The 9109-nt window shown below is 41.3% G+C and overlaps 1 protein-coding gene across 1 annotated transcript in view; it reads right to left on the reverse strand.

Annotated features, from left to right (window-relative positions):
• The window catches only part of GPR158 (G protein-coupled receptor 158), a 472736-nt gene that overhangs the window by 13052 nt on the left and 450575 nt on the right, over positions 1-9109 (reverse strand). The gene's annotated exons all lie outside the window — the stretch shown is intronic.

Genomic DNA, 9109 nt, shown 5'->3' on the forward strand with positions numbered 1-9109 from the left:
TACCATAGAAACATAAGTAAAGTTAGAAATAAATGTATATAGAATGACAATCACATATGACTACGCCTGCCATATATTTATTTAAAAATTTTGCAGTGTGTAGAAGATTTTTCAAAGGTATGCTTTGTTTGCCTTTTTTTGTTTTGTTTTGTTTGTAAACAGTGGTTTGGGTGCCAGAATAGTTTGCTGATATTTGAATTTTTAAAATTTAAATAATGGTCAAATAAATGTTCATTCACATCCCAATCAAAGTTTAGGACCTTCAATGAGATCTGGGTTATACCCAAATTATTAAGGCCAAAAAAAGGCTTGTGGCATGCTTACAGTGAATGTCTAGCCATTTGAGTTCTTTTTGCATTGTGCCTGGTGCAAGGCTGAAGGTGCCCATTGAGAGAAACGTGGGCCAAGAGGCCGCCAAACATTCAGCGTCCTATTTACAAATGAAGCACTATTTCCTGGCACATGGTAAAAGCCATAGCGTTTGTGGGTGGCATGCTGAGTGGCTTAGTAAAGTTCACAATCGGTTTGGTCACCGAAGCCGCAAAGCCAGCCCAGCGTAGCAACCACAAGCCTGGGCTTTTGAGTTGTACCGGACCTGATGCTGAACACTGGGTCTATGCCTAACGTGGTACAATCTTAGGAAACTCACCTAACCTCTCCGGCTGGAAGTTTCTTCATATGTAAAATAATGAAAATCAAAGTGCGCTAATTCCATGGAATTGTTTGCCAATTAAGTTAAATAATTTATATAAACATGTCAAACCAGTGATTATCTGTGAACATCTTATCTGACCTCCTTTATGAACATTGCTTTTTTGTTAACTCCCTGTCAGGGCGTCATTGGAAGAAAACAGCCGATCAATAAGAAGGCAGTTTTATCAAATGTATTATCTCGATGTAACCTAATTCTTATATCTGGAAGCACTGATCCCCATTCTCATACACCAGGACGTTTTATTTACCAAAGTTTCTGCATCTTTTTGCCACCATTTAAACACGATCTTTAAGTGCCTCGATGATTGAAAAACCCTTATATGAACAAGCCGGCAAGAGTTACTCTAAAACATAAGTGTGGTCTGAACCCCAAGTGAAGTGGGGAGCTGCACGTCAATTCTTGGAAACAGACAGTTTCCCTCTGTCCACTCAGGTTGCTCTGAGTCGGCACTGGCTCCAGGGCAGTGAGCTGAACTGAGCCGAGGTGCCGTCAAGTGGATTCGCACTTAGAGTGGCCTGAGTTCCTTTTACTTTATTGAATCTTTCCTTCAAAGTGCACACCTGTGTTGGATGAACAGGTCAAATAATCAAAATGACAAGGTTAGATGAAATGATTTAGTTGTTAATTATCAGTAGGCATTCGTTCTGATATAAACTAGTGCAAAGAGAATTAAATTCTTGTGATTCACACTAATGGTATTACTTCAATAGAGTTATAGATTATTCCAGTCGAAGAATAGGAGTTCGTATTCATTATAGCAATCTAGTGATATCCCTGTAATATAATTGTTCCTGTGATATCCCTGTGACAGCATTGTTCCTGAGTGTTCCCAAGGCTACAACTCTTTAAGTGGGTAGACAGCTCCTTCCTTGAAAGGAGTGGCTGGTGGTTTTGAACTGTTGACCTTATGGTTGGCAGCTCGATCAAAACCCACTGTGTCCCCAGGGCACTGGGAAGGAGAGATGCTGACATGTTCAGATCTTCGCATACAATTTATTTCCCCATACTGAGGTTTGAAATCTCATAGCCATTTTTCCTTTCTGTATTGCACAGATGTTCGACTTTCAATTATTATTCATGCAAATCCTTCCCACCTGATGCCCACAATTACCATCTTCGTCTACGTCTCTCTCAGCTCACTCACTCCTCATGTGTTACAATTATTTTTCTATCAGGTCTTTCACACCTGACTTTATCCTTTAACAATCCATTCTTTGTGATAGAGACTGCTTCATCTTTTTGAAACTCCACTCTCAGATTTCTTCAGATCTCTGGCACTTATTTACATCTCCAGTCGATTCACTCAGGCATGTCTACAAATCCGTTCTCAGAGGAAAACTACAAGCGAGCTCTAGCTTCTGCAGATACGCTGCTCTCAGATCCAAGATCTCCTTGGTGCCTAGTCTTCAGGTCAGCCTACCCACAGTGCTTGGCTTTCTGCTAAGGTGCTTATATCATTCTTAAACCCTGACTTCATGCATGCTCTCTGAGTCTCAGTTGTGTTAGTCTGGGTACTTTAGAAAAACCAATTCACAGAAACTCATGTATAAGAGAGAGTATTATATAATGGTTAAGTGCGCGTCAAGAAAACATCCCAACCCAGTGCTGCCCAAGCCTGCAAGTCCTACATTAACTCATATGTCCAACACCAATCCACAAAGTCCTCCTCCATCTCACAAAACACATGCAATGATGCCAACTGCAGGAGGAAAGCCGAATCAGTGAATGTGTAAGCATCTCAGCGTTGGTAGGGGTCTCCACACCCAGGGCTGCATTGGGGTAGGTCCACGCGGCTTCTCCTCAGGGATGTCTTGCAGGAAGTGAGCTTTGCCAGCTGAAGCAGGGAACTGGCTAAGGCAGCTGCACCCTGGTCCAACCATCACAAATCAAGAGACCCGAGAACTAGAAAGGTGAGTCTCACTGAGCCATTTATCTCTCTGCCTTTCAGTTACCCCACATGTGTCTATCGGCCAGGTTGGCACAATAAAGTAACTACCTCACAGGTCAACACTCCAGCTTTTGATCCCAGCTTACCTTGAGTCTGTCTTTCACTGTATTCTCCCTAGCCTTCAGGACCCCTCAGCATTCACCTTATCAGCATGAGCCATGACATAGGTCCCTATTCAGAAGCCTTCAGGGTTTCCCTGCTATTTTGACAAGTGCTTTGTTCTGACATTACTAGCCCTCTCTAACAGACTTCATTTTAAAGGTCTAATCTGACCGTTGACTGCTCCCCAACATGAACTCTGATCTGACCTAGGAGGACTTAGTGTGCTCTGAGCACACCAAAGATGGCTCCTATTTCCGAGCCTTTGATCACCCCATCCCACCACGAGAAATCTCCTCGCACACAAACACTTCTGAATCGTATTGGATATTTTAATGTGTATCTACCACAAAGGCACCTTAAATGATTGTAACCTACATTGAATCTCCCTTCCTCCATTTAACTCCTTATAGAAATTAAGTAGATACCCTACAAAGTAGAGCGGATGTGCCACCTACAGAAATAACGGGGAGAAAATGTCTTATGGAGTCTCTCTTATGAGTCACCACCACCTGTTTCCACTAGGTTCTGACCTTCTGGGAGGTCAAATGGAATTGAAGCTTTCGGGTGTTTTTATTTCCCTTGTTCACATAAGTGATTATATAGTTCGCGCACACATAGACGAGATTTCATAAAAATTTGTTGAATTAAATAGATAGAGATGATGTTTGTTTCCTGTTTAAATCAGAAGAAATACAAACTTTCTGCTACCCCACAACTCCATTATATACTGCAAGGCCTATACATGATTTAAAGATCTTGTTGACATTATTTTCCATCAACATTTACTGATAGACTCCTGTGTTTGCTACTCGAGAATGGTGCATTAAACAACATCAGCACACAAGCCTTTGAATGCCAAAGTACTACCTTGAGTATATCTCACTTGAATTTAGGGACCAAATCAAGAATACATTTGATATAGTGAACATTCATGATTAAACACCAGGGACATTGTGGGATGGCATCAAGAACATCACATAAGAAGAAAGCAACAAGTTATTAAAAAGAAATGTGTGTTAGTCTGGGTAGACTAGAGAAACAAATCCATAGATACTCAAATGTGTAGAAGAGGGCGTTTTATATAAAGGGTAATTTTATATTAAGAAAGCATCCAACCCAGTCCAGTCCAAGCCCATAAGTCCGATATTAGCCTATATGTCTGATATCAATCTATAAAGTCCTGTTCAGACTCATGAAACACATGCAATGACACCAATTGCAGGATGATCAGAGGCCAGTGGCACTAAAGTCTTTGGATCTAGTGGTGTTGTGAGCATCTCAGCGCTGGTAAGGGTCTCTACGTGGCTTCTCCAGCTTCAGAGCTGCATCAGGGTAGGTCCATGTGGCTTCTCCTTAGGGACGTCTTGCAGGGAGGAAGTGAGCAGAGAGAGTCTCCAAGGGAGTGAGCTGAGAGAGAGAGTCTGTCTTCTGCCTCTAAGAAGGAAATCCAGGAATTCCCAGAATTCTCAGGAGAAGGCCATGCCCACACGGAGGGCTCATTGGCTATGACCTGATTGACAGGCTAGACTCCACACCTTCACTCTTAATCCTATCAAGCCCCAATTGACACAAAATTATGTAAGTACCACAAAATGATAGAAAGAAATTAGCAAAATAGATGTAATATGAAAGTCTGAAATGTGAATTTAAGGTAGCAAAAACAAAAGAAGCAATGTTGAAGTTCAACTGCTCAACAGAAGTTTTCAAAGAGTAGTTAGAAAAGACAAAGTACTGTAGTGAAATGTTCAAACACTTGGAGTTAGAAAACAAAAGGGAAAAACATATTATTTTTGAAGCAAATTCTTTTGTGACCCCCAAATAATTGATCAACATTCACCCATTTCTGGAGGTAGAATGCGATCAAGAGCCAATGATATGAAGGAAGAAATTGTATTGAGGCATTAATGAAAAACAGAGCCCCAGAAATCGACAGAATACGAATTGAGATTTTCAACAAATTGATGCAATGCTGCTCCAAGTTCTTTCTCATCTATGTCAAGAAATTTGGATGACAGTTACCTGGCTAACTGACTGCAAGAGATACGTATTTGTGAAACGTGATCCAATTGAATGTGGAAATTATCAAATAATATCTATCATTAATACCATTAGCAAGTAAAAGTTTTGCTGAAGATAATTCCAAAACAGGTGTAGCAATACATTGATTGGGAGCTGCCAGAAATTCGAGCCAGATTCAGAAGAGGATGTAAAATTATGGATATCATTACTAATGTCATATGGGTCTTGACTGAAAGCATAGAATACTATAAAGATGATTACTTGCATTTAATTTAATTGCAAAGGCATTCGACTGTGTGAATCATAACAAATTATGAATAACACCAGACAAAAGGGGAATACAGAGCACAGAATTCTGCTCATGTGCAACCCATACATACACCAAAGGTTAAACTTAACAAGGAGATATGGCATGACTTAAAGTTAGGAAAGATGTATATCAAAGGTGCATCCTTTCAGCACACTGATTCAATCTGTATGCTACACAAAGAGTCTGAGATGCTGGACTATATGAAGAAGAATGTGGCATCAGGAAGAAAGAAGACTCATTACCATCTACTACATGCAGATGACTCTATTTTGCCTGTTGAAAGTGCAGATGTGTTGAAGTATTTCCTCTTAAAAACCAAAGAATACACCCTTCAATCTGAATTATACAACATCATACATAAAACGAAGCTTCTCAACTGGATCCATGAGGCTATATATCATGATAAATAGGTAAAAAGTCGGAAATTGTGAAGGATTTCATTTTACTTGGATCTACAATCAACACCCTTGAAGCAGCTGCGAAGAAATCAAAGTACATATTACATTGGGCAGATCTGCTGCAAAGGACCTCTTTAAAGTGTCAGAAAGTCCAAGTACTCCCTCAATGCAAGAACACTTTGATCTATTAAACTGACATTCCATGATGCTCACCTTCCCTACACGCTCACTGAAGACCACGGGTGCACAAGCAAATGTGAAGAAAGCTGATGGAGCTCAGCTATCAAAAGATATAGTGTCTGAGGTCTTAAAGGCTTGAAGATAAACAAGTGGCCATCTAGCTAAGAAGCATCAAAGCCCACAAGGAAGAAGCACACCAGTCTGTGTGATCACGAGGTGTCGACGGGATCAGGTATCAGGCATCAAAGCACAAAAAATCATATCATGGTGAATGAGGGGGAGTGCGGAGTGAGACCCAACGCCCATCTGTAGGCAATTGGACATCCCCTGATAGAAGGGTGGTGGGGAGGAGACAAGCCAGTCAGGGTGCTCTATAGCAACAATAAAACATATAACTTTCCTCCAATTCTTTAATGCTTCCTCCCCCCACTATCATGACCTCAATTCTACCTTACATATCCGGCTAGACCAGAGGATGTGGACTGGTATAGATAAGAATTGGAAACACAGGGAATCCAGGACAGCTAAACCTCTCAGGGCCAATAAGGAGAGTAGTGATACCAGGAGGATAAGAGGAAGGTGCAACTGATCACAAGGATCTACATATAACTCCCTCCCTGGGGATAGACAACATAAAAGTAGGTGAAGGGAAACGTCGGATAGTGTAAGATATGAAAAAATAATAATAATTTATAAATTATCAAGGATTCATGAGGGAGGAGGGGAGGGGAGGGAGGGGAAAATGAGGAGCTGATACCATGGACTCAAGTAGAAAGCAAATGTTTTGAGAATGATGGTGGGGAACAAATGTACAAATGTGCTTGACACAATGGATGGACAGATGGATTGTGATTAGTTGTATGAGCCCCCAATAACATGATTGAATAAAGAAGAAAAAAAGCGTTAACCAGCCATCATGTCACTTGTAGAACTAAGTTCTGTCTGACCTAAGCCATGGCATCTTCCATGGTCTCCTATGGATGTGAAAGCCTTCCACGTGCGTGCCACAGACTGCTCCAAGAGGGCACACACCTGTCTTGGCAGAAGCCACCGCCCATGCTTACTAGGAAGCAAGGAGCTGAAAGTGTCTAAAGTACTTGGGACATGTTTTCAGGAGTGACTAGTCCCTGGGAAAGAACGGATGCTTGGCAGAGGGTCAGTGAAAAAGCAGAAGGCCCTCACTAGACGCACTGACAGTGAATAGAGCCAGGGGTTCAGGCACTGCAATGACTGGGAGTTAGGCGCAGGACCTGCCCATGCTTCATGTGTTGTGCAGAGGGTCGCTGTGAGTTGGAGCTTACCCGACAGCATCCAACAACAGTCTACACCGTGGTTCTCCACCTTCCTCACACCTCGGCCCTTTCACACAGTGCCTCATGTGGTGGCAACTCCCCCGACCTAAAATTATGTTCGTTGCTACTTCATCACTGTCATTTTGCTACTGCTATGAATCGCCATGTATAGATCTGATAGGCAGCATTTATTGTCATTGTTACAAATTGAACATAATGAAAGCATAGTGATTCATCACAAAAACAATGTGCAATTATATATTGTGAAATATTTATTTCTAATCACAACTAAATGAAATTTTGTCTTGGAGCATGGTGCAGCATGGGTAACAGTCTTCAGGTTGGGTATTCGTATGTGGACGTATCTGCATGTGGGTGGACCCGCCTGGAGACTGATAGAGGAGCTGTGTCTCGGTTCCGAAGACCATCAGAAATAGGTGTTTTCCAATGGTTTTAGGTGACTTCTGTGAAAGGGTCGTTTGACACCCAAAGGGGTCACGACTCACAGGTTGAGAACCACTGTCCTGCACGCACAACTACACTTGGAGTTGCAATTAAATTTTCTCATTTAGTTGCATTATAAAAACACTATCTTCTGCCACTTAATACAGTGTTTGTATACTCATCATACTAAGTATTAAAAAGAAAAATAGTTGTCAGGTTAATGAGCAGGCAACAATGAAGAATAACTTTTAAAATATCAGACAAAATAAAATTCATCATAATAGCTGAGCTGCACATTAAAATCATTTCATTAGCAATATCAAACAATGTGCTCTAGATGAAAAACAATTTATTATTCAAAGTACCAATTAAACTAAATGTGATCTCCAAAAGTTGTGCTTGTGAAAAAAAATCAGTTTCATATAATTAACTTCAACCTGACGCTGCAATTAGTAAAGAAAGCATGCTATGCAGATGTTACCAAATTTTACAGTGTTATTACGTGGGAGTTGAGATATGGGTGGTGGTGCTTCTTTAGAAAATAATTTAAATGATTTTGATAGGAGGCATGACTTGAGTTAAAAAGGGAATGCATTTATATTTAAAGATCCAGAGAGGTCTTCCAGCAAGCCGAGGTGATTTTATTTTTAATCCCCAAAGAATAACACTCAGTGAAAAAATTATCAACCACAGTTTTTGAAAATTTAATATCTAAGACTAAAATAATTGCAAGTTATTTTTCCAAAGGACTGGGTTAGCCGAAGGAGGGAGAACTCACATCAGGTTTCTGACTCTGTCAGAGCCCACAGCGCTGTGATCTTAGACCACCCACGAGGGCTGAGAAAGACAACTTCAACGTGAAGGTGTCATCGTTGCTCAGGCTGTGGAGTGCTGGGCAATGCTGCAAAGTTCATTTTGTATTAGTAACATTGCACTCTCCTTAGTCCTTTAAATTTTAAAAATTTTTATGTGGCATGAATAAAGACATCCATTAAGAAACTTATACATTCCATTCTCTAGACATTCCCCTTACGTTACTCTTTTGTTGGAACAGGTATCAGACATCAAAGAACAAAAAATTATATCATTGTATGCTCACCTACCCCTTATGAATGCCGAAGACAAATGTATGCAGAAGCAAGTGTGGTGAAGAAGGCTGATGGTACCCGGTTGATAGTGCCCGGCTATCAAAAGAGATAATGTCTGGGGTCTTAAAAGCTTGAAGGTAAACAAGCGGCCATCTAGCCCAGGAGCAACAAAGCCCATATGGAAGAAGCACACCTGCCTGTGTGATAACAAAGTGTCTAAGGGATGAGGTATCAGGCATCAAAGAACAAAAAGTCTTATCATTGTAAATGAGGGGGAGTGCAGAGGGGAGACCCAAAGCCCATCTGTAGGCAACTGGACATCCCCTTATTTCGGAAGGGTGTTGGGAGGAGACGAGCCAGTCAGAGTGCAGTGCAGCAATGATGAAACATATTATTTTCCTCTAGTTCCTTAATGCTTCCTCCCCATCCCCACCCACTATCATGATCCCAACTCTACCCTACAAATCCGGCTAGACCAGAGGGTGTACACTGGTACAGATAGGAACTGGAAACACAGGGAACCCAGGACAGATGAACCCTTCAGGACCAGTGGTGAGAATGGCGATACCAGGAGGGTGGAGGGAAGGTGGAGTAGAAAGGGGGAACTGATTAC

The sequence above is a fragment of the Echinops telfairi genome, unplaced genomic scaffold, assembly GCF_000313985.2.
Source record: "Echinops telfairi isolate 266 unplaced genomic scaffold, ASM31398v2 ScPeMD7_7461;HRSCAF=8499, whole genome shotgun sequence".
NCBI classification, from domain to species: domain Eukaryota; kingdom Metazoa; phylum Chordata; class Mammalia; order Afrosoricida; family Tenrecidae; genus Echinops; species Echinops telfairi.